The following is a 22,557-nucleotide window of genomic DNA, read 5'->3' as shown; positions in this document are numbered from 1 at the left end:
CCTGAGCTGAAATCAAGAGTCAGACACTCAACCAACTGGGCCACCCAGGTGCTCAAATACTGAACATTCTTAAGAATGACTTACATATTAGAAGGTCTATGTTTACAGATTTTCTAAAATTTTCCTCTATGTGAATACTAATAGTAGTAGGAGGAGGAGGTTAGGTATATGAGCTAAAAAGTGATAAACAATGCTATTGTGGGCAAGTGTGAAATAGAGAAAAAATAATACAAATTATGTTTGTAAGGTGGTGATCTCAGCATGGTTGGTTAAGTGTAGCGACGAGAATTTAGAGGTTACTGCAGACTGCCTTCTGGAGTTACCGAGCCCAGTGTGCTAGTAGTGTAACAGAACAATCTGGACATCAAAGAACAGGTGTTTTACAGAGAACTTGAAAACATCACCTAGACCTTGAACAAAACCTATAGTTGTGTACACATCGGAAGTAGTAGATGTCTTTATTTCTAGAAGATCATACTAGATAGTAGAATATAAAATATTCTTATTCTATTTATATTCTAATATAGAATATCAGAACCCAGAAGCAGTCTCAAAGTTTGACAGCTGTAAATCAGATGAAAACCGGTTTTATCTTGACAATAGTAAAAAAAAGCTAACAACCAAGAAACAAAATGGAATAGGCTGAAAATGGGGGTTTAGTTATAGACACTTAAGAGATTTATATAAGCATCTCTGAAGGCCATACAAATAGAACCCAGGTATTTCCTTGTCTCTTGCCCCCAGTAGAAACACCTGAATGACCTACAGCCTTTCCCTTTGCTCACACTTTGATATTTATGTCCATAAAATTTTTGAGCTGAACTCACGGAAAAGCCCTTTGAGCTACCGATGTTTCTTTCCCCCTCTCTGCTACTAAACTCCCTTCTAGGGTACCGCTGAGAGCTGCTACTTTCTAGGCACCATTGGGTTCCACTGAGCTATCACTCACTGTAAATGCACTAAATATGCTGAGGTCCCGAAGGCTCTCAAAGTTGATTGGCAAACAGAGCCAGGACACTTAATCGTTTCCCCCTAACAGTCTTAGATGGGTACAAAAGCACTAGCTGTACCCAACTGTAGTAGTGACAACTCCTTCGGTTCTTACAGCTCTGGTGGGAAACTGGGGAAATCATAATCCACCAGACTGTCGAAGAATTTCTCTTCTCATGGGGCAGGTTTTGCTGCAAGGTCAAGCTTCCGGTGCCAAACTCCCTCTTTCCCTCAAGGAATAGCCTTCTGGTGACCGTTTGGGCTCAACCTGGGCTCCCCCTGCTACAGTTCTAGCAAGGGGGACGGAGGTCTTTAACTTTTGAGGTTGGCATGAGAGGCACCTTCTATTGTCTTTTCAGAAGAGTAACTTAGCTTTCGTGAGGAACGCCGAGACAACACAGAGGACGTGAATTAAGCGGAACTTTTTAATGGAAATGATTTAAATGTTTTTTTAAAATGGACGATTACGAGGGGCCCCTGGGTGGCTCGGTCGTTGAGCGTCTGCCTCGGCTCAGGGCATGGTCCCAGGGTCCTAGGATAAGACCCGCATCGGGCTCCCTGCTCAGCGGGAAAGCCTGCTTCTCCCTCTCCCACTCCCCCTGCTTGTGTTCCCTCTCTCGCTGTCTGTGTCAAATAAATAAAATCTTTAAAAAAAAAATAAATGAACGATTGTGAGATGACACCTCCAGGTTTGCAGATACCTTTACTAAAGCTCTTCGGGGTAGCGAAAGGCCAGTGGAATCGACGGTGGGGGTAGAGTGGGCAGTTAGTGAAAACTTGAGCGAATCTCAAGAGGAATTAGTGCCAGAATTTGAGGTATTCTCACTCTCACCACTCCATTCACTAGACAGCATGCTGAGGTTCCGCAGGATCCCAGCTCCGGATATATTACTCAACTGGAGAAGATTTTGATTTTTTCTCTTCTCCCTTCCCCGCTTTCCCCAATACAGGCTGTGAGTTTGTCCACGACCCCTACCACCATTTAAAGGGAAAGGCGCTTAGAAGAAGGCAAAGTAGGGAGGACTTTGCAGCTGTATTTCTCAGACCCGTAAAGGGAGAGCAATAATGGGTAAGGGGCGTGCAGACTAACTCCTTCCTTGCCCAATCAGGTGCACAGGAAGATGTCCTTTTACCAATAAAAATAAAATTCGCTTTCCGGAGGCGGGAGGGTGAGCCTTGACTGCCAGTTCTCCAAAGCAACGATGGAGTAGAGGACAGAGAGTGATTAGAGGAAGGGCCAACCCGGGGAAAGGGGCGGGGTGGGGGTGGGGGCCACGGTGAGCGGCGGCCGGACCGGCCAGTGGAGTGCGAGGATTGCTGTTCCTGTTGTAGTGTTTCTCGCCAATCAGGAAGGCGAGGGAGTAGGCGGGGCGGGGAAGGGGTGGGAAGAGCTCGCAGCACCGCCGGGCGTCCGTCGGGCTCAGGGGGAGAGAGAGAAATCCGGTTAAAATCAGAGTCGGAGGTTTAACCACACATCGGTTCCGATCGGATTATTCCTTAAAGGGAACGCGCCATTGTCAAGAGAACGGAGCCCGGGGCCCGAGGGCGGGGACCGGCGGCGCCCGAGGAGCGAGGCAGCTGCACTTGGACTGGGGACGGGTAGGTGTTGCCTGGGGAAAGACGCTTCATTTCACTTTCTCTTCCAGCCCCAGGGGCAGGCGCCGGGATGCCCGGCGGCCACAGCCCTGGCGGGAGACGAGGTCGCCGGCCCTCGCCCGGCTGCCCTTCCTGATGGGAGCCGAGGGGGAGGTGGGCCAGGATGGCTGGCAGGCTGCGCCGCCCGGGCAAAGACTCCTAACGGACCGTAAACGGCGGCGCAGCCCCCGCTTCAACCGAAAACCCGCCGGACCGGCAGCGGGTCCTCGGGGAGCGCCGCGCGCCCCGCTCCCGCGCGCGCCCCGCTCCCGCGCGCGCGCCGCTGGCTCGCGCGCCCCCTGCCCCTCGCGCGCCCGCCTCTCCTCGCGCGCCCCCTGCCCCTCGCGCGCCCGGCGCCCCTTCGCGCGCGCGACTCCCCTCGCGCGCGACGCCTCCTCGCGGGAGCCGCCCGGCGGGGAGGAAGGCGGCGGCGGCGGCCAGGCGGAGGGAGGCCGGCGGCCACGGCTTCGCCACCCCGGTCGTGAAGGAAGGGCTGAGGAGCAAACTTGGCCCGGCAGCTGGCGGCCCCGGGCGGGAAGAGGCGCTGGGGGACCCTCGGAGCGCGCGGAGTCGCTGGCCGGGCCCAGCATTGTCCCTCTTTTCCTTTGCTCTTGTTTCTCCGCCCACTCTTCGCGGTCGCACCCCCAGACCCGGAGCCTGCCGGAATCGGAGTCTGCCCCACCGACGCCGCAGCCCGGGCTCGCGGGCCGCCCGGGCCTGATGAGTGTCTTTGCTGACTTCGGTCTCCGCACCGGCGCGGGCTACCCGGACGCTGAGCTCTTCTTGCAACTTTTCTTTGCAGATTGATGGAAGTTGTGGCTTCCAGGCAGCAGGTTCTTTGGGCAGAGACTCTCTTCCTCTATGGAGAGGATGATTTCTAGGGCGAGCTGGTTCTTGATTGCTGTCGATCGTTCTTCCCATCCCAGTTTCATTCCTAGGCACCTAAAATCGCTTCCCTCATGAATTTGCAGTTTATACCGGAGCATTAACCTCTCCTCAGGCCAAGATAATATGAGAAGAGAAAAAAGAAAAAAAAGGGGGGGGAGCTATGTTGATGAGGAGCAAGAACTCTACATAGAGCTGAATTTGCCTTAACCTTTGAACTGTGGAAGGTTACCTCGACTTACTGGCGGAGGTTCTTTTGGAAGGAAAACAACAACAAAACCAACCTACTAGATTGTTAGGGTCTGTAGGATTAGGAAAAAAGTACTTTTTTTCAGGAATAATCAGTTTTGTAAAGTACTGTTCTGTCTAGCAGATAACTACCGTAATTTCTAGTACTGAACTCATAGGCATTATAATTAGTAACAACTTTTACCTGTTGATAAAACAAGAGGTTTTTTTTCTCATCCTGAGCATTATTGCTCTGCTCTACCTGTCAGTACTCGCTAAAGAAATAATTTAGAAACATCGCAGCCCTTGTTAGAGATCTTATTTAGAAAAGGAATGTTTTCATAAGCATTCATTTTTGACAGTTTCTTCTTGAGCAATACTTTGTAGAGTACTTGCATGTGCAAGTTACAAGCCTATAAACAAAGTAGCAGTGGGTGTGTTATTCTGTAGTCTTTTTTTTGTTTGTTTTTGCTACTCATCAAAAATAGCATTCCATCCTGTCTTCCATTCTGAGTTATTTTGTAAAATTACTTCTTTTGGAAGAGTGAATTTTGTTGGAATGCCTGGCTCAGTGGTTTTTTTTTTTTTTAAAGCAATACTAAACGTCCTGAAGTGTTCCTTGATTAACACACTATATAGTAACTTTCTGAGTGGTGTGGAACGTTATCAGTTCACAGGCTCAGCAATAACAAGAAAGGAGAAACTAGGCAAACTGAAAGCCAATTTTGGATAAGAATGAGAAGTACTTTATTCTTCCCACAGAATTTAGGAAGTGCAGACACACAAAAACATGTTCTTTTGTAGTAATCTTGATGGTATCTGGCATTGTTACACCTATATTCCTCTTATCCCTCCCCTTTGATCCCGTTCTGTGATAAGGATGTCAGGCAAGCTTGCAGGCATAATCTCCCTTTCCATCTCGTAATATAGTTAAGTAGAAGATTAAAACAAGTTTTCAAATTTCTATCTTTGTTTACTTCCAGCTTCAACAATAGAGGAGAGAATTTCTGAACTTTTAAAAGAGCACATTCAGAAAGAATTATCTTTGAAATAGCTAGGCTATGCTTCCTGGAAAACATTTTTCCTTTGTGCTTTTCATATTGTTTTAAACACATTGTCTTATGTATACACATTGCCAGGACATTTCTTGAGTTGTGAACTGTCCCTTGAGATCCTTGGGAACTAGGACTGTCCTTCATTTCTCTACAGATTCACTGTGTCACAATAACAGTGTTGTCTTAGGACTTTGTGACAAAGAAAGATAATGTGATATAAAGGCTGCTTGAGAGATTTAATTTTTTTTTTTTAAACGTTCACCCTTTCTGAACAAGTTACACTAAAGCAGAGCAATTAGTTCAATGTTTGGGGGTAGATATTATTAGTCTAGATACTTTTTGTTCTTTTTGCAAAAATGTGATTTAATTGTTTATAATATCTGTTCCACAGACATTTTTTGTGATAGTGATAGCTTATTGTCACAATTGTTCGAACTAGGTTTAATCTGTCAACAGTATCTGTTGAGTATGTATTTATTTAAGAAGTATTATGGAAAGATAAAATAGAAATGGATTACGGTTATTGCTCTCAAAGGTATAACAGTTTAATGGAAGATGCAAAATTATCATCCATAGGAAAAAGACCATGTATATCTCAGCACAGTAACAAGTGCAAAGTGACAGGGACACAGGATTCATGCTCAAATGGTAAAGAGATAGTGGAATAATAGAAGAAATCTAGGTGAGGTGGGAAAGTTTTCATTGCTTTATATAGCAGGTTTTATATTTTAAAAGAAATTTTAAAAGAAAAATTATGTTTGGGGGTTGGCTGGGTGTATGTTCTCTACTTGGACTATTTTTATCTATAAAATATTTTTTGGGGGGCAGAGCAAGTGCTCTGAATTTCAACTGTAGTTACCTCACTAGAGAGATCATCCATCTGACCCAGCTCAATTGTCACCTTGTCTGCAAGCTCTTCTATTCTAATCATAAGTGATTGCTCTTTCTACTTGCTCTTATAAAACCCTTTTACAGCACAAACTATGCTCTGACTTACAGTATGGTTATGTTTGTTATGATTGTAGACTTTGCTTAACCATTAACAAAAGTTCTAGGTACTCTCCTCTTTATTTTATTTATTTATTTATTTATTTATTTATTTGATTTATTTTTTACTGTTGCTTAAAGTACTTGAGCACTTTTGTTATCCCACCAGTATTCTTTTTTTTTTTTTTTTAAGATTTTATTTATTTATTTGACAGAGAGAGAGAGCAGGGAGAGTGTCAAGAAGAGGGAGAGGGAGAAGCAGACTCCCCGCCGAGCAGGGAGCCCGATGCGGGACTCGATCCCGGGACTCCAGGATCATGACCTGAACTGAAGGCAGTCGCCCAACCAACTGAGCGACCCCGGTGCCCATCCCACCAGTTCAAATTGTTTACTTGGGGAAAGCGTGTGTGTGTGTGTGTGTGTGTGTGTGTGTGTGTGTGTGTGTGTGTGTGTGTGTAGGTAATTTTTTTCAAGGGCTACCACTAGTATGTTTGTGTTCAAAACGTTTCAAAAACTGGTCAAAACCGGTGTCCCTGAACAGTTTACCTGCCTTTACCCTAAAATATTTTTGGAGTAAGTACTCCTAAGCTTAATCTCTTCTCATTTATTGATTCTTTTAATCTCTAGAGAGCATTAAAAATTGCTTCGAGACTGCCAACAGACGCTCATAGTAGCCCAAGGAGGAATGTGGGAAGACATTTCTTCATGATCAAATCACATACAGAGGTTTTACTCAAATCTTATGTTGCTCATTATAAAAAGGGAGCTACAATTTGGGCTGATGAAGTGGGTGATAAGATTCTATTGTTCTAGGTGCTTCTTTAAGCTAACTTAGTGGGGAAAAAGGTTTTCCAAAGGTTCCTAAATAGAAAACGCAGCTGTAAGCAGCCAGTTGGCTTAATCAGCTGAGAAATCTCCATTCATTTGGCAATTTTTTATTGAGAACTGCACCTACTTTGTGTACATTGCCTAGCATTGAAGATAAGATTAAGTCTGCCTTTACCAAGTTGTGATGTCCTCTGAGTAGGATCCTTAAATAGAGTGGTACATGTGGATTAAAAGTACTGTAAAAAGTGCACACCTAAGTGAATTTATTATTCAGTTTTGTTTATTGTTCTGCATAGCTTCTTCCAAAGTATGCTAGCAAACAAACATGGTCTTCCATCCCAGGTGGCTTGGGGTTCATGGACACTGTTAAATAAATCTGTGAGCTCTAGGGGTGTTTTTTTTGTTTGTTTTTGTTTTTTTATTTAAACCCCGTTCTTCTTATGGGGCAGAATATTTTTGAAATTCTATAAATATAAATGTATCTTTCCTTACCCTCTACAAGGGTCATCCATTTCAAAGACTGCCATTATGAGACTACATCTATATGCTGACAGATAATGGGCAGTTTGCTGATAGAGTAGTAACATTCTTTTAAAATCAAAATGCTATAATAAATAGATGCCTTTATCAGGATTTTTTTTATATTATCAAAATAACCATTTTGAAAAACCACTTACATAAAAATACTGTGTGAATTATTTTTAACTTTTATAAATTGTACTTCCCTGCACCTCTCCCCCCATGTCTGTTGCTTGATGTTTGTATTTGTTGGGAAAGAATTGGATTGTTAATAAAAGGACTGTGTAGGAGTGTCAGTGATGAGGTCAGCCAGGTCAGGAAGAATATCTGACAGAGGGGTATATCCTATGGAGTTTGACCATAATGCAGTAATTATAATTTGTCAAATTTTGTGAAGAGTTAAAATTTTATTTTATTTTATTTTATTTTATTTTTTTTTAAAGATTTTATTTATTTATTCATGAGAGACAGAGGAGGAGAGAGAGGGAGGGAGAGAGAGAGAGAGAGAGAGAGAGAAGCAGAGGGAGAAGCAGGCTCCCAAGGAGCAGGGAGCCCGATGCGGGACTCGATCCCAGGACCCCGGGATCATGACCTGAGCCGAAGGCAGACGCTTAACCATCTGAGCCACCCAGGCGCCCAAGAGTTAAAATTTTAAAATAACATGGGTGCCTGGCTGGCTCAGTTGGTGGAGCATGTGACTCTGTCTCAGGGTTGTGAGTTTGAGCCTCACATTGGGTGTGGAGATTGCCTAAAAATAAAATCTTAATGGGCGCCTGGTGGCTCAGTCAGTTAAGCGTCTGCCTTTGGCTCAGGTCACGATCCCAGGGTCCTGGCATCAAGTCCCAAATTGGGCTCCCTGCTGAGCGGGGAGTCTGCTTCTCTCTCACCTTCTTCCCCTCCCCCTGCTAATGCTTTCTCTCTCACACTCTCTTTCTCAAATAAATAAAATCTTAAAAAAAAAAAAATAACAGCTGTATGGAGATGTAGTAATTTACATACCATACAATTCACCTATTTAAAGTGTACAATTCAAGGGCACCTGGGTGGCTCAGTTGGTTAAGTGGCCTACTGTTAATTTTGGCTCTCATGACCTCAGTGTCCTGAGATCTAGCCCCATATTGGTCTCGTGCTCAGTGGGAATCTGCTTGTTTCTCTCCCTCCCCTTCTACCCCTTCCCCTGCTCATGTGTGCACGCACGTACCCTCTCTCTCAAATAAATAAATCTTTAAAAAAAAGTAAAGTAAAAAAGTAAAGTGTTCTGTTCAGTGGCTTTTAGTATATTCCAGAGTTGTAAACCACCACCCCAATGAATTTTAGAACTTTTTCATTCACCTTCCCCACCTCCCTCACCAGCCCTAGGTAACTAACCATTGATCTACCTTCCATCTTCATACATTTGTCTATTCTGAACATTTAATATAAATGAAAGGTAGCATTTTAATAAATGTATATTTCTGTATAAACTGATCCGTTTCAATGTATGTAAATCCTAGGAAAGAGGTTCCTTCATCATGTGTGTAGCTCCAAGTTTAGAAGGATTTTAAGAGGCATTTTATCTACAATCCTTATTCTACCTAAGCCTGGAGAGTAATGGGAAAAGTTTTCTTTTCCTATGAAAATTACAAGACTCATTTGGTGACAGTTTTTTATATTCATTTAATCATTTGGTGACTCTAAACAAGTAAATAATTTATGTGTCAAAATATCTGCCTGCTGCACCTAAAGAAAGGACATACTTTAAAAGAAGTTGAGGGGTGCCTGGGTGGCTCAGTCAGTTATGCGGCCAACTCTTGATTTCAGCTCAGGTCATGATCCCAGGGTCCTGGGTTCGAGCCCTGCATAAAGCGTCGTGCTTATTGGCAGTCCGCTTGGATTCTCTCTCTCTGTCTCTGTCATGGTAATGAACTTTTATTGTTACCGCATAGTGCTGGTGACCTTGTAGGCACTTAATAAATGCTTATTGATAGCCTGATCAGTATGATCATAGATATTTTCATTAGCTCTAGTAGTCCTTATTTGTCATCTTGAAATAATAATAGCTAAATTTATTGAGTGCTTAGTAACTATTGTGATAATTAAATGAGCTATCTTTTAAAGTAAAAGGATGCAATTTAGTTTTGAGAATTTTCTGTAATTATCTCCATTGATTATAGTTTTACAGGTTTCTGATCATTTCTTTTGTCTTTTTAAAATTTTTTGAATGAGGGGCGCTTGGATGGTCCAGTCAGTTAAGTATCTGCCTTTGGCTCAGGTCACGATCCCAGGGTCCTGGGATGGAGCCCTGCCTCAGGCTACCTGCTCAGTGGGGAGCCTGCTTCTCTCTCTCCCTCTGCTGCTCCCCCTGCTTGTGCTCTCTCTCTGTCAAATAAGTAAAATCTTAAAAAAAGAAAGATTTTTTTGAATGACTGTTTTTGGTCAGACCTAAGACACTTTGATGCTGCCGCTTTCTTGATCTTTCCAGGAGATAAGATTTTCACCAACTACATCCTGCTGTTGGGTGACAGCAGTTGTTAAGATTCATCTCTAGTTGAGAGCATCTGTACTGCAGAGGGGTTGAAGTATGTTGTGTTTTGTTTGTTTTATTTATTAAAGGGCATCTGGGAATCGATGAGGAAAGGATAGTATTTTGTTCACTCACTTACTGTAATGCAGCCTCACTTTTTAGTTCATAAAATATTTCCATGTATGCTTTGTTGCCTGAATGAATTTCAGCATAATATTTCAACTTCTCAGGATTCCATGTTTCATTTTGTTCTGTTTTGAGTTTTGGTGTATCTCTATTTCATGGTAAAATTCAGATGTGATGTAATTGAGTTCAATACTAAAGAATACTGGAAAGATCATTTAATACAGTTTTCAGTTTTGTGTCTCTGTTTAAAAATACAAGATGGATTATGCTGTCTATAATACTGGTTAAAAAATATCACTTTGGTGGTTCCTTTCGTGTGTCTTGGGCACCAGGGAACGCACAATGATTTATTTGCAGAAGAGCTCCAGCCATTAGTGTCCTCAGTCAGCAATCTACAGACCACCATAGTTTGTTCATTTGTTGGCGAAACTATTCCTTTCTAAATCGTGTTGGTTTGGGGATTGGTTTGCGTATCACTTTACTGTTAGCTGTATCTCTCTGCTCTCATTATACCTGCTTACTGTACTTTTCTTGCCTTTCTAATTTGATATTTTAGTGTGCCATGAGTAGAACCCATAACCACATTTGTGGAATGGTGGATGAAAATGATAGAAGGTTCTGAATAAGGAGCCAAAGAAGCATGGGGCTTTAGTGCTAGGACTTGTTATATTGATTTTTACTGCTTAGAGGACTCTAGCTTCTTTCCTGGTTTTGGACTCTGTTTCAGGTAGTTGATGTTTCTGGATAGCAGGTGGTGTAACATCCCCTGAATAGTGGACCTCTTAAAATTCTGTCTTAGTCTAACTCAAGTAGATGGTGAATAATTAAGTGGATGGGGAAAAAGGAAAATAATTCTTTCTTGGATGTCTTGATTTTTTTTTTAAAGATTTTATTCATTTATTTGAGAGAGATCATGAAGTAGGGGAGGGGCAGAGGGAGAGGGAGAGGCAAACTCCCCACTGAGCAGGGAGCTCAACACGAGGCTCAATCACAGGATCCTGAGATCATGACCCAAGCTGAATGCAGACACTTAACTGACTGAGCCACCCAGGCTTCCCGGATGTCTTGATACTCTGCTTCTTGAGAGAACTGTCATAATCCCCAAGCTCGTACACCAGGATACTTGAATGCACTGCTGTATTTTTTGTTACAATACAGAGCCTCATATAATTCCATGAGCAGAAGTTAGAGGCCTTCAACAACAAGGCGGCTGCATGCAAAATAGCCACCTTTGCCTATTATATGCATATTTATATTTCAACTGGATCTTCTGGTAATCTATTTGCTTTGAGGTAAAATTGTCTTTGTAGGTGCTGTTTTCTATGTTTGTGTTAATGATAACCTGGACTATGTCTTGTATTTAATATTCCTGGCAATACTGAATCTTTGGTATACTTTCAGTAAATACTGGTTAGAGTTTAGCCATACATTTCTTTATGGTTGCTGCACTTTTTCCTGTTGTAGAACTCATGGAGTTACAACGTTTTCAGAGCTGGAATGTCTTGGGAATGATCTAATACAACTCCTACATTTTGTGGATGACCATGAGATTGTGACTTGCTTAAACTATGGATGGAATAGAGTTCTTTTTGATTCTCAGTCTGATGTCTGTCCTGTTCTTGTATATGCTTCCCTAAGTAAAACTTTGAAAGGATAGATAGAATCTCAGACTTCTGTAGCTTCTGTAACAGAGGTCTGCACATTTTTTTTTGCCACACCCCAGCGGTATAAAGAACTGTGTCTGCATTCCCCATATGTATGTTTGTTGTAAACTATATACTACTTATACTGTACCTAGTAAGACATTCATAAAAAATAATGAGATAAAGATGAAAAACATTGTAGAGCAATTTAAAATGTATTATTTTCATGTTTTTGATTCCACTTAAAATATTAGTAATTTTAAAAATAAGTATGATTGAATGTCATCACTTTAAAAAAAACTTTATTTTGAAACAATTATAGACTCGTGGGAAGTTGTGAAAATGGTGCAGGGGGTCCCGTGTAACTTTCATTCAGCTACCCCAGTGTAATATCTTACATAACGTAACATTAATAACCATGTTTAATCAGGAAACTGGCATTGGTACAATACTGTTAAGTAGCCATATTCAGTTTTCATGGTTTTTAATGCACTCATTCATGTGTATGTGTGTGTAGTTTTGTGCAATTAATAACATTTCATGTCTAGATTCATTTCACCACCACCACAATCAAGATACAGTACTGTTCCATCACTGCCAAGAAACTCCCTCATGCAGCTCAAGGTCCCTTCCACTCCCCCGTCCCTGTTTACTGGCAACCATTAATTTGTTCTTCTCTGTAATTGTGTCGTTTTGAGAATGTTACATAAATGGAATCCTCCTGTATGTATCTTTTTGAGATTGACTTTTTTCCACTCAGCACAATGCCCTAGAAAACCATCCAAGTTATCCAATGTATCAGTAGTTCATTTCTTTTTATTGCTGAATAGTATTCATTGTATGGATGTACCACCCTACAATTTGACTATTAACCTATTGAAGAACATAGGAGTTGTTTCCGGTTTTTAGTGGTTACGAATAAAGCTGCTGTGAATGTTCATGCATAGGTTTTTGTGTGAACCTAAGTCTTCATTTCTCTGGGATAAATGGCCAAGAGTGCAATTGCTGGGTCATATGGTAAGTGTATGATTAATTTTATAAGAAACTGCCAGACTGTTTTCCAGAGTGGCTATATGTTCTCACTAGCAATGTATGAGACATCTAGTTTCTTCATACACTTGTCAGAATTTGGTATTTTCACTATTTTTTTTACTTTAGTCATTCTAAATAGTTGTGTAGTGGTATCTCATTGTGGTTTTAATTTGCCTTTCCCTAATGGGCAAATTGTTTCCCTAATGAGCAAATTGGATTGTTTTTCATTGTTGAGCTTTGAGAGTTCTTTCTGTCGTCTAGATATAAAACCTTTGTCAGATATGCAATTGGCAAAATTTTCTTCCCATCCAAGCTTGACTTTTCATCCTCTTAACCGGTATCTTATAGAGCAAAAAAGTTTGAAATTTCCATGTAGTGCATTCAAGTCATTTTCTTCTATGAATTGTGCTTTTAGTGTCGTATGGACTCTTCATCCAGTCCTAGGCCTCAAAGATTTTTTTTCCTGTTTTCTTCTAAAAGTTGTATAGTTTTACAGTTTACAAGATAATCACTCTTTTACCTTACAGTTTTGTTAAAGCACTGGTATTTTAACAGGCATTTGGCAGTTCTACCATTTTCTTGTGTTGTGCTTCTATTTTGTTTTATTATGTTTAATCTGCCTTTCTTCGCAAAAACCCTTTCTTATTTATTATAGGTATAGCTAAGTATCCAATTCTGACCGTTTTTATTTTTATTTATTTTAATTTTTAGACATTTTAATTCCAGTGTAGTGAATATGCAGTGTTATATTCATTTCAGGTGTACAATATAGTGATTCAACACTTCCGTATATTACTTAGTGCTCATCAAGACAAGTGTATTCTTTAATCCCCATCACCTATTTCATCCCCCCCCACCCCCAAGCACCAGTTCTCTATAGTTAAGAGTCTGTTTTTTTGGTTTGTCTCTCTCTCTCTCTTCCTTCGTTCACTTACAAAAATCTTTTAAAACCCATTTGTGAGTGACATCATAATTCTAATGAGATCTGCAAATGTACTAAATTGGGCCCAAGGAAGCTGCAGGATATTGCAGTTTGCTAAAAGTGAGCCATCAGGTGAGGGCATCACAGACAGCCCCTCCAGGGTGTGGAATGGCCACCTTTCCTTTAAGAGACTTTGACCTTAAGAGACACACCTTTGGAATACTGTGTGTGTGTATTCAGTGCCACAAACAAAAGAAGAGATTTAATCAGGTTATGAGGTGCTTACAGAGTTGTTGGAAAGGCCTAACAGTTGCTTTAGGGTTGTGGTACAGACGTAACCCATAAGGGGAGCTCAGAGCTTGGGCCACCTCAGCAGCCTCCAGACGCTCTGGAAACTGCCAGACACACCGAGACTGCAACTCAGGCCTGGGAAGACAGAGTAAGAAGCCTCGTCGTCCAGGAAGAACGGACACTGGAATGATGCTGTGGGGAAGTCTTGTATTTCCACGACTCTGCTTGCCCCCAGACTGCTAAAAAGGGTGCTTTTCCATTTGCCTCTAGGTAGACTGGAGGTCAAGTGAGCCAATCTGTGTGACTGGCATTCTTCAGGTAAATGCCGCAAGGCTGACACCGCCTGACGCAGGACCAGAGGGGTGCCTGTGTCGGTTTCACGTATTGAATATGAGTAAAGCTCAGTTTCAAATTTAAGGTAACGCATATGTTCAGTCTTACAGTATTTTCTTTTCACACCAGTGGCGTGATCACCCTGCCTCTGGGGGTACATGTACTCCACTTTGAACTTAATACATTCTGGATCTCTAAGTAGTAGGAACAGAGTAGGTCTGGTATGATTTTTTTTCTCAGATATTTCAATTTATCTTAATATTTCCCAATTTCTAAAACTGTATCTATCCTAAGGACACCTGGCTGGCTCAATCAGTAGAACATGAGACTCTTGATCTCAGGGTGGTGAGTTCAAGCCCTACATTGGGCATAGAGCTTACTTAAAAAAAAACAAAAATCTCATATCTTTCCTTTTTATAAGTATATACAAGTATAAAGTGTTACTGTTTTGGGAAACACTCATTAAATTCAGTCAGTATTATTTTTCCTTACTGTTGGGACCTGAGCCTTCTCTCTGACACCCATGTTTTCCCAGCTGTCCTTGGAGAATAATGTACAAGTGTTGGGTTTTTTGTTAGAACTGTGCTTTGGTGCCAGAGACTCTACAGCCAGCCATCATCATTAGTTTGGTATCTATTTGTCAAAAATAATTAAAGTTTGCTTTGTTTTATTGCATACTTTAGATTTTTATTCCTGGGTGTAGCAGATTTTGGCACAAAACCAAAAGTGAGACGTACAGATACCCTTGCAAAGACTAGTTTTATATGGTCTGTAATGGCAGCAGATTTAAAATGCAGTAAAATAAGTTGTATGAAAAATTTTGGGTATGTGTTCATGTGCATTTTTCTAGTGAGAGGTCCATAGGTTTATCAGATTTCAAAGCAGAGGCCATGATCCTGAGAAGATTAAAAATGGCTGCTCTAGAGGTAAAAGTTCAGTCAAGACATTTGCCAACAATTTAACACCAAGGCTTTTGCCATCAATCACAGACTCTCCAGGATCTCCATCCTGGTCTGTAGCCGTTTTTGAGGACATACAAAGAAAATTATTGTTACCCAAGTGTTTAGGGGAGAGTGAAGGAATACCATAAGAGTTCATTATTAAATGAGGCAGGATACCTGGAGGTCAATTACATTGCCCCGGTCATCATTTTTTCCAAAAAGGATCCATTCCTATATGGTTGATGGGGTCCTGAAAAATAATGGGTTATATGTGTCAAGACATCTTAAAATGTTGATAATCTCTAGCCCAATATATTATGCTTTGAGGAATTTATCTGATTGAAATAGTTATAAAAATAATTTATATATTCAAATCTGGAGCCTAAAATTATACAATTTAGGAAGGAATGTACAAATCACGTAATTTTAGCCTTGTTTCTTAACATACTGTCATATGACCTCTTCTCATATACCAAAGCCTAAATGGAACATTATGTAGCATGGTGTGCAGAGATTTAAACACTTTTAAACAAAATCATGCACAGAGATTTCTAGTGATGAAAGGAGAGATGGTTTTGGTTAAAGTAGGGGGCAAAAAAAGCCTTTTTCCCTTCACCCCAAAACACATATACACGCGCGCGCAAGCAGAAGAGAGGGTAGTGAGGGCTTGAGAAACAGGCCGGCGCAGGCTGTGTTATCTGAATCCTGGTTCCACTGGTGCAGCTCCACAAACATTATTATAGTAGTATCTCATAAGCCTGGCTGTTTGTGCTGTTATTTCAAGTCTCTCAAAGTGTTATGGGTAGTCTCAGATTCCTCATGTATAAAATGAGTAAAACATGATTTCCCCCATAGCGTTTTTGTGGGGATTAAATTAAGAGATATAAATGAGGCACATAGCATAGTGCTTGTGGCAGGCAGAATAATGGCATCCCTCCACATCTTCATCCCTGGAACCTGTGAGAGTTATATTACCCAGCTGAAGGGCATTCGGGTTGCAGGTGGAACTAAGGTTGCTCAGCAGCTGATTTTAAACTAGAGTATCCTGGGTTATTACATTAGGGTGGGCCTCATATAATCTTTAAAAGAAGCAGGAGACAGGAGAGTCAGGACCAGAGAGATGGCATCATGAGAAGGAGCCCAATGTCTGTTGGTGGCGCTGAAGATAGAAGGGTGCCAGAGCCAAGGAAGGTGGGCAGCCTTCATAAACCGGTAAAAGCAAGAAAATGGAATCTCCTCAGAGCTTCCAGAAAGGAACCCAGCTCTGCTGACAATTTGGTTTTAGCCCATTGAGACCTGGGCTATTTTGGACTTCTGACTTCCAGTACTGTAAGATAATGAATTTGTGTTATTTTAAGCCACTAGGTTTGTGATAATTTGTCACTGCAGCAATTGATTGGACTGCAGGAAACTGATATAGTGCTTTCTTAATAAATATTGGGAGTTAAATAAACATTCTCTTTCTCTCTTAAAACCACCTGCTGATGGAGTGCCTGGGTGGCTCCGTCGGGTAAGCGGCTGCGTTTGGCCCAGGTCGTGATCCCAGGGTCCTGGGTTCGAGCCCCCCATCGGGCTCTGCTCAGCGGAGAGCCTGCTTCTCCCTCTCCCTCTGCCTGCTTGTGCTCTCTATCTGTCAAATAAATAAATACAATCTTAAAAAAGAAAAACCCACTTTCTGAATTTTACCCTTGTCCACTTCAACATATCCCTGTACCTAGTTTTCCCTTTTCAGAAAGAAAAGTGTCCTTTATCTTCTTTTCACTTGAGCCCCAGAATCTCATTCCTTCCACATTTTCTGTCCTCGCCTGTATCTTCATTTTCTCCTGTCTCTTTACTCGCTACCTTGAAGTACACAGCTATTTTGTCTTGGAGAAGCCCCTGCTTGATGCGGCTTTCCTTTTTGGTTAAGACACTGCAGTCACCCCCAAGAACCACAAGACCTTAAAATGCCTTCAATTTTTATGAGATGATTTCCTGTTTAACTTTAATTCTGTATAGGTTTATAACTATAATATGCGATATAAATTCATATAAGAATTTGAGTGCTTACCTTTTCATAAGCATTATACTATGTTGGTTGTGATGAGGTTAGAAAAGACTGAGAAAGCGTCAGTTCTCCGCGGGATACTGTTGCAGACAATAAGTAAATTAGCAAACAGTTCACAAGCAGTAAATACCAAGCATTGGGTGTCAGCGTGGTAAGGACAGTAGTAGGTATCTTTAGAGGGCAAAGTAGGGAGAGGCTCTTTTAGACTGCAACAGCCTCTGAAGGCTTTATAAGCCTTTATTCACCCACTTGACAGAGAGAACACAAGCAGGGGGTGTGGGAGAGGGAGAAGCAGACTCCCTGCTGAGCAGGGAGCCCGATGTGGGACTCGATCCCAGGACCCTGGGATCATGACCTGAGCTGAAGGTAGATGCTGAACTGGCTGAGCCATGCAGGCGCCGCAGAAGGCTTTATAGAAGAGATTCTTGAATGAGGAATGTGCTCTTAAAGGAATTGGGGAAATTGATTTCAATAAAATAATCTATATTATTAGAAACACAAAACTTCCTAAAATTTGCTCATTCATTTTTTGTGAACATATGTGGAAAATGTTTTTATTTTTTTTTATAAACTTTTTTTAAAGATTTTATCCATTTATTTATTTGAGAGAGAGAGCACGTGAGAGGGGGTAGGGTCAGAGGGAGAAGCAGACTCCCCGCCGAGCAGGGAACCCAATGCGGGACTCGATCCAGGGACTCCAGGATCATGACCTGAGCCGAAGGCAGTCGCTCAACCAACTGAGCCACCCAGGTGCCTGAACATGTTTTTTTTTCTATTGAATTTTATGGTTGAGGAGAGACTCCTGTTGAATTTTAAAGACGTATAACCCTAAATTACAGTAAATTGACAACACGTTTGTCTTGGTAATCTCAAGTAGAACACGTGAGCTCTTTATTTCCTCCGTTGCCTTAAGTGATACTGCTTTTTTCATTGTATTATATTTGATGTTATATAAATGTCAAAATATGATTTGGAACATAGTATGACTTAATCTGAGTTCATTGTGTTTTATGCACTAAAAACATTGTGATTACATTTTTAAAGGAAAGTATTACATGGGCTCACTAGAGACTATGTTAGACTAACCTTACTTTTTAGGTAGGATTATTAGACTGTGGGTCTGGAGAATGCAGAGGATAACAGTATAAATTTCTGCCAGACATTCTATACCCTTTCTAGCGAGAAATTGACAAGTGGGAGAATGTGGGCTGGATGACCATAAAATTAGGTGGAAATGTGATTGCTTGAGTAGCAACTCTAAACATTAGTGAATAGTGAATTGATGACAACTGGAGAAAAATTTCTGTTGCTGAAGGTTACTGTCCATGTTTTTGTAATGTGAATAAAAACATTGATACTGGGGCGCCAGGGTGGCTCAGTTGGTTAAGCATCTGCCTTCGTCTCAGGTCATGATCCTGGGATCCTGGATTGTGTTGCATTGTGCTCCCTGCTCAGCACGGAGTCTGCTTTTCCCTCTGCCCCTCCCCCTGCTCATTCTCTCTCTCTCTCTCTCTCTCTCTCTCTCTCTCTCTCTCTCTCTCTCTCTCGGTGTCTCTCTCTCAAATAAATCTTTAAAAAAACATCGATACTATGCTTTTCAAGTTTTTGGATGAAATGAATTTTTTTTTAGGGTTAACTTTTGAAAATATTTCTTACTAAAATGGTGGGCCAAGGCTAACATAACTTAATGGAGCTTGATACGAAGTCCTGTCTATGGGTTGAGACAGCTGCATTATTATAGGGGCGAGAGAGATGTGGCGGAATACAGGCAACTTAGGTATTTTAATTACTGTAATAAACTCAATATGGATATAAAATGTAATGTGACTACGAGGAAGGCTGCGTAGACTCATAGTCTGATAGCAGGAGGAGGAGGTTCCAAAGAGGAAAGGTGTTAGTCTTACTATGTTCTATCCAGAAAACACCTGGAGTACTGTGTTGAGTTCTGGATGTCACCTTGAAAATGAATCAGAAAACAAAATCACCCATGTTGGTGAGGATCTGGAGAAATTGTTACCCTGGTACATTGCTGGTAGAAATGGAGAAGGGTACAGCTGCTGTGGGAAATAGTTTGGTGGTTATTCAGACAGTTAAATCTAGAATTAGGATATGAACCAGATATTCCACTCCTACGTATGTACCCATAAGAGTTGAAAACAGGTATTCAAATAGTTGTACATGAATATTTATAGTAGCTCTGTACTTAGATAGCCGTTCACATTCACTAAAAGGTAGAAACAACCCAAATGTACATCAACTAATGCATGGATAACCAAAACGTGGCATGTCCATACAATGGAATATTATTCAGCTCTAACAATGAAGTACTGATAAATGCTACAGAGTGCATGAACCTCAAAAACATTATGCTAAGTGAAAGAAGCTGGAAATAGAAGATCATATATTATGATTTCACTGATATGAAATATCCCAGACAGTTAAATTCGTACAGATGTAAAACAGGTTAGTGGTTGCCAGGGCCATGGGGAATGGGTGGATGGATATGGGTTTCTTTTTGGGATGGCGAAATGTTTCGGAACTAGATGTGTTAGTTGAAAACCTCATGAATGTCCTGTGTGGTATTGAGCTGTTCATTTTAAAATGGTTACTTATACTATCTTGATTTCACATTAGAGTGTTAGTATGTAGAAATTAACTGGATAGTATTGAGAATCCAGAAATAAACTCCAGGATCAATAGATTTTTTTTTTTTTAACAATGTGCCAAGAAAATTCAATAGGGAAAGAATAGTCTTTTCAGCAAATTGTGCTGAGCCACCCGGAGATTTGAGATTTACATGCAAAAGAAGGAATTTGAACTGCTTCCTTCTCCCATCATACACACAAATTAACTAAAAATGGATCATAGACCTAAATGTACAGCAGAAATGATAAAATTCTTAGAAGAAAATATGAATAAATCTTAATGACCTTAGCTAGGCGAAGCCTTCTAAGGGCACTGAAAGCACAAGCAACAGAGAATAAAATAGATAAATTAGACTTTATAAAAATTAAAAACTTCTGTGCCTCAAAGGATACCATTAAGAAAGTGAAAAAGACAACCCATCAAATTGGAGAAAAATATTTGCAATTTCTATCAAATAAGGGACTTGTATCTAAGGTCTATAAAGAACTCTAACAACTCAGTAATAAAAAGACAACCTAACTAAAAATGATGAATAAACTGGTGTATTTTATGGTATGTGAATTATATCTCAATAAAAACGGTTAAAAAATGAGTCAAGTGGAATATGTTTAGAGATTTCTAGTCTTTTTTTTAAGATTTTGTTTATTCATTTGAGACACAGAGGTAGAGAGAGAGAGAGCATGAGCAGGGAGAGAGGCAGAGGGAGAAGCAGGCTCCCCACTGAGCCAGGAGCCCAATGTGGGGCTCGATCCCGGGACTCCAGGATCATGACCTGAGCCGAAGGCAGACGCTTAACCGACTGAGCCCCCCAGGCGCCCTAGGGATTTCTAGTCTTAAGGGATTCAAAATTAATATCCTATTCTTTTTCCACTGCTTCTCCTTTTTGCTTTTGCCTTCTTGCCCTCTAGCTTCCAACTTCTGTCAGCTGTGCCTTTTTTTTTTTTTAAAGATTTTATTTATTTGAGAGAGAATGAGAGAGAGAGAGCACGAGAGGGAAGAGGGTCAGAGGGAGAAGCAGACTCCCCGCCAAGCAGGGAGCCCGATGCAGGACTCTATCCCGGGACTCCAGGATCATGACCTGAGCCGAAGGCAGTCGCTTAACCAACTTAGCCACCCAGGCGCCCTCAGCTGTGCCTTTTAAACTGACAAGTTCAAGAACATTTACATTCCGTTCTGTAACCTTAATGAAGTCTTTGGTGCTTTGTTTTTATGTTGGTCTGATGTCTTTTAATTGTGCAAATATTCATTGCGGAGCAGAGAAGTTATGGTGACCTTTCCTTCTCTATATGCCACTATCCTGACTCCATGCCCATGGAAGACTGCTCTTCCTTGCATCAGAGACAGATAGATTCCCTTCCTGTAATCCATCAGCTGCTCAAAATCATGTCACATTTTCCCACACTTGAACCATGACTTTTTTTTTTTAATTATTTTAAATTTTTCTTAAATAATCTCTACGCCCAACGTAGGGCTCAAACTCATGACCCTGAGATCAGGAGCTGTGTGCTCTACCAACTGAGCCACCCAGGTGCCCCAGAACCATGACTTTCTTGAATAGTTTTTTTTGTTGTTGTCGTTTTTCCTGATGTATCTTTTGGCAGCATTTTGCAGAATATCTAACTACGGGGGACTTAGCTGATTATGTTGACCTTTCTTTTATTGTGGGTGGTTACTGTTGCTCCCAGCATCTTTTTCTCACTTATTAAAAGGTAGGAGGAAGGGGTTAGGATGGGCACTGTTTCATCGAGCTTTCTCCCCCCTTTTAAAAGAAAAAAACCCTAGTTTTGAGAAGTTTAAAAACTTACAAAATTGTGAGAATACTAATGTGAACTCTTGTCTTTTACCTCGATTCATCAGTTATAAACATTTTGCTGTATTTGCTTTTTCCTTTATCTTTGTCTATAGTTGTTTTTTGGGGGGAATCTTTTAAGAGAAAACTGCAGAGATCATGACTCTATTCTTAAATGCTTTACTGCGACTTTCTCGTGTGATGGAATAAGGATTAAATTCAGGAAATTTAACGTTTGCGTTCACTGGGAAGCAGATGCTGAGGCCAGGAGTAAGATTCCTAAAAGAAGGAAGCAGGAGTGGGCAAGTGGAGCTGTCAGATTGTGATGAAGGAAGAAGCAGATCTGGAGTCAGGATTGTCCATTAGAAGAGTTCTGTGTTGGCTTGAAATTGCTTGGCCTGTACCTTGCCTTTCTCAGTCATGAGCTTGAGCTGTTCAGAGATTATCATGACCTCCTCTTGAGAGCTGAAGCCAACTCTGATGAAGCTAATAGCTTAATCATACTCCTCACACCTGGTGGTGAGTCTTTGGATGTGGGTGGTACATTTCCATGTCTACCATGATACAATACTATTATCTAATATACAGTCTGTGTTCAAATTCACTAATTGCCCAGTAACACCCTTTATAGCAAATTTCCTCCCCATCAGATCTCTTTTCATCTTGGAAAAATCTTTCAAGAAGCTCCCCAGGTGATTTTCCTGCATGTCTCATTGGCCTGAAATGAATCACTTCTCCACAGTGGGACAGGAGAGATTCCTCAGGCCAATTGCTGGCAAGGGAGAATGGGATTTCCAGGCTTAGTTTAGACCTGTAATGACTTCATCCCATGGGTCTGGGGGAGAGGCTACCTTTTCTAATCATGTGTTTCTCACCTGATAACTCAAAAAAGAGAAAGAAAAAATTTAGGTTTCTTTAGCAAGGAGGAAGGGAGGAAAACTGGGTAGACAATTAGCAGCATTCTGTGGGAATTTTCTGTTGCATAATTTTTTTTCTATTGAGAAGAGAAACACATGCATTCCTGTCATTAAACCAGCTTCTTAGTTATTCTGTCTTTTGAATGGAATCCACTCCTTTCTTCCTTTCATGGAGTTCACTAATTTTCTGTTTTAATAGGATGAATTATTGTCTAGTCCTGCACAGCTGCCATCCTGGGA

General features: G+C 41.1%; 1 protein-coding gene across 11 annotated transcripts in view; it reads left to right on the top strand.

Moving 5' to 3' along the window:
* Window positions 1-2,374: 2,374 nt before the first annotated feature.
* The window catches only part of FRYL (FRY like transcription coactivator), a 251,574-nt gene continuing 231,391 nt past the window's right edge, over window positions 2,375-22,557 (top strand). For all 11 annotated transcript variants that reach the window (XM_027600445.2, XM_027600454.2, XM_027600452.2 and 8 more), the window contains exon 1: window positions 2,375-2,589. The gene's annotated coding sequence lies outside the window, so the exon portion shown is untranslated. The remainder of the gene's footprint in view (window positions 2,590-22,557) is intronic.

Source organism: Zalophus californianus, chromosome 2 (assembly GCF_009762305.2).
Source record: "Zalophus californianus isolate mZalCal1 chromosome 2, mZalCal1.pri.v2, whole genome shotgun sequence".
Taxonomy (NCBI): domain Eukaryota; kingdom Metazoa; phylum Chordata; class Mammalia; order Carnivora; family Otariidae; genus Zalophus; species Zalophus californianus.
This window is presented reverse-complemented; position numbering and strand designations above follow the sequence as displayed.